The sequence below is a fragment of the Sinocyclocheilus rhinocerous genome, unplaced genomic scaffold, assembly GCF_001515625.1.
Source record: "Sinocyclocheilus rhinocerous isolate Xijiao unplaced genomic scaffold, SAMN03320098_v1.1 scaffold252, whole genome shotgun sequence".
In the NCBI taxonomy this organism is placed as follows: domain Eukaryota; kingdom Metazoa; phylum Chordata; class Actinopteri; order Cypriniformes; family Cyprinidae; genus Sinocyclocheilus; species Sinocyclocheilus rhinocerous.
This window is the reverse complement of record NW_015625591.1, coordinates 28,092-31,372: the sequence shown is the minus strand read 5'-3', so window position 1 is coordinate 31,372 and position 3,281 is coordinate 28,092. Positions and strand designations below refer to the sequence as shown.

The 3,281-nt window shown below is 42.6% G+C and overlaps 1 pseudogene; it reads right to left on the bottom strand.

Annotated features, from left to right (window-relative positions):
- LOC107757871 (N-acetyl-beta-glucosaminyl-glycoprotein 4-beta-N-acetylgalactosaminyltransferase 1-like) overlaps positions 1-3,281 on the bottom strand; it is a 97,504-nt pseudogene that overhangs the window by 86,342 nt on the left and 7,881 nt on the right.

Genomic DNA, 3,281 nt, shown 5'->3' with positions numbered 1-3,281 from the left:
GGGCCCTTCCTGGGCTGAGCTGGGGATCAGGGTGCTCTGGGGCTGGAGCCGACACTGGAGCGAGCTCTGGGGCTGGAGCCGACACTGGAGCGAGCTCTGGGGCGAGCTCTGGGGGAACGGGCACTTGAGGGCGCTCTGGAAGGCGCCTACGAGGAGCTGGCACTGGGGCTGGAACCGACACTGGGCCCACATGAACACTTGGTGGGCTTGCCACATTAACGTCCTTTGGGCTTGCCACATTAACTTCTGGCTGACTTGACTCGGGAACTGCTGGCTGACTTGGGGGAGCCGCGGACGGCGGCGGGCTTGACCTCGCCGCGGCCGGTGGGCTGGTTCTGGCTCGGGGCAGGACGCTCTCCAGACACCGGAGGATTCCTTCCCTCCAGCTCAGTCCCGTGGTGTCTGGGAGGTCCACGGGGCGATGGTAGTTGGCCCCGTGCCAGAACAGCGAGTTGATGGTGTCGTCATCGAGGGCCGTAGCCGCGGCAAGCCGGCAGAACTCCCAGGAATACTCGACAAAGGGGAGATCGAGGCGAGCTAGGGCGGAGAAGCGAGCGGCAATTTCCATAGCCGCGGGGAAAACAAGGAAAACAAAAACTTTTCAAAAAGGCGGAAAAAAAACTAACGCGAGGAAAAAGTCGCCACTCACTTTCTGTTTTTGGTCCGGTATTCTGGCACGGGTTGCTACTGTGAAGAGCACGTAATGAGAAAACCAGGAGTACAGACCAAGGAGTTTATTTACATTGCGGGGAATCACACATAGCACAAGGGAGTTGACATTCACAAACAATACCGGACAACACTAACTCAAAGGACTCAGACTTTTAAACACAGGATGACGAGGGACTAAGGAGACACACCTGGGATCATTGGAAATAACACATGGGAAACACCTGGGATGAAATCAACATAAACACCTGGGGAGCAAGACACAGATAAAACATGGAACGGATTCTGACAGTGAGGCTATAGTTTGAATTCATCTCTTTTCTTTGCATGACACATTGGCCTTAAAAGTACATAATGGACCTTTTAGCATTATTCCCAATACTATAAGCATTAATTTCATGTGAGAGGCTCTCTGGAGCATGTACAAACCTCATGCTGTCTACATATTAACAAAAAAAATTATAATTAATACATGAAAATTCTGAGAAGCTGAAGTATGATGTCATCAAAATTGTTGATCTGCATTGGTGGTAGAGAGAGACTGTACATTTTGAATGCATAATGCATTAAAAGAGATACAAGTGCCAGAACAAAACAAGAAATTTATATGTATCGTTCTGGTATATGAAAGTACTGTTATTTTTAATGAGACTCATCCCTTGAGCCAGTTGCATGCCTGGATCCCCACAGGGGCACTGAGAAAAAGAGATTATATTATGTATGGATGTCAACAATCCACTGGCATGGAATTAGTCAAAACCCTCATTTAGAGAGCATTTTATTTAAAGGGATATTGTGAACAGGGCAAATCCTGCTGGGTAGATATAACACTCACTAACATAGCACACATCAACTAACACATCAAAGCCAAGTGTAACTACTCTCACCTTAATACTTGAAAATGTGTTGATTATGATATATGACACGGCTCACTCACCTCCAAGCCCTCCTCCTGACTGTCAGCAGCATCCTCATGCTCAAAGGGGATGAGAGAGGAGGAGAGGTGTTTCTTATGACTGGACCCCATCTCGTCTGCCTGCCTCTCCATATCTGTGGAAGGAAACACATTTTGGTGTTTAGAAAAAAACGAACTGAGCAGTGTGTGCAATTTCATCAAGCATGAGAATAATCAGCCACTTATGTAAAATTTGTTCATGCATTTGTTCAAAAATGTTCAAGAATTGTTCAAAGTTTTTTAAATAATGTACAAATTATTTTAAAAAATATATTTAAAAACATGGAGAAAAAATGAGAGAAAGAGAGACAGACAAGTAGCCTATGTGAAATCAGATGAAATATGGGTGAGAGAGAGCATATAACAAAAACGTCTAACATAAAAGCACTGTACATATAAAGCTCTCAATCTTGAGGCTCTAAAGAAAAAGAAAGCAAAGGAAAATTGGGAGACTGGATGCCATTTTATCATCCAAAGAGCAGGGTGCCTGTCCCACTACATCTGGCACTAACAAGATTACAGGCTGGCAGATGGAAGACAGATAAAATATCCAATTTTTTCCTAATTTATACAATTGAAAATATTTTCATGTGATTAATAGGTGGTTTCACAATTTGAAGTTTGAGGAGCCTGAAAGGTTGTCAATGTCAGCGTTGATAGAAGATGCTGCAGAGCCAATGCAGTAGCAACATGGAAGAACATCAAACATGTCAAAAAGTATTTTGGTTTCTTCTCATTGTCAGAGACATGGCATATATTTCCATCCCACTTCTTAAGTAGTGGTGTTGGCATGAAGGTCACAGAACTGGGATGGAGGTTTGTAGTTTGATTCTGTGTGCAGTTGGGAAGACAATACTGCTTAATAATATTAGAGAAACTCACAACACAAATCTGTTGTCCTTTCATAAACTGTGCCACGATGACACATCTAGCAGTGGCTACTGTACACAATGTCTCCCTTTTGACTTTACAAAAGCCTGTATTCAAGGGCCTTGACACCTGAACAGACAGCATAGTTAACACAAATAACTCAAATTGCTATACCAATTGCGTGTGAATCAAAAGAGTTAGGATCAATCTAGTTCTCCACAATCAGCCCTCAAAGGTTAACTATTTGTCCTGTCAATTACCACCTATTTAAGGAGAGCAGCATGTCTACCAGACAGTCTCACAATAATAGTTTAGATTTTCTCATTTTGTTTTCCTCAAAAAAGCATATAAAAATGTTGTATGCATCTGGGTCTTAGGAATCAAAAATTCAATTCTATCACAGAAATGAATGAGGCCTTTTAAGTCTATAGGCCTGTTTGGCAAGAGTATCCATCTCCAACTAGAGAGTTCAATTCCAAACACATACTTCAAAAAATTCATTAAATCTTGCTTGAGTGCGTCACTCTCTGAATATGTAAGATTTTCAAATCAAACCAGCAAGAAAGAGTAGCGAAAACGGTAACACTTTACTTGAAGGGGTTGTGCATAAGACTGACATGACACCTTCATAATCATGACATGACACATGTCATGAATATGGAGGTTTTATGCATGTTTATGACAACTGTCATTAAGTGTCATTCGCTCAGTTATGTAATTTTTAATGCAAAGATGACATTGTTTGACCTAACTTTGTTATGGGCTATGGTTAGGGGTAAGGGTAGGG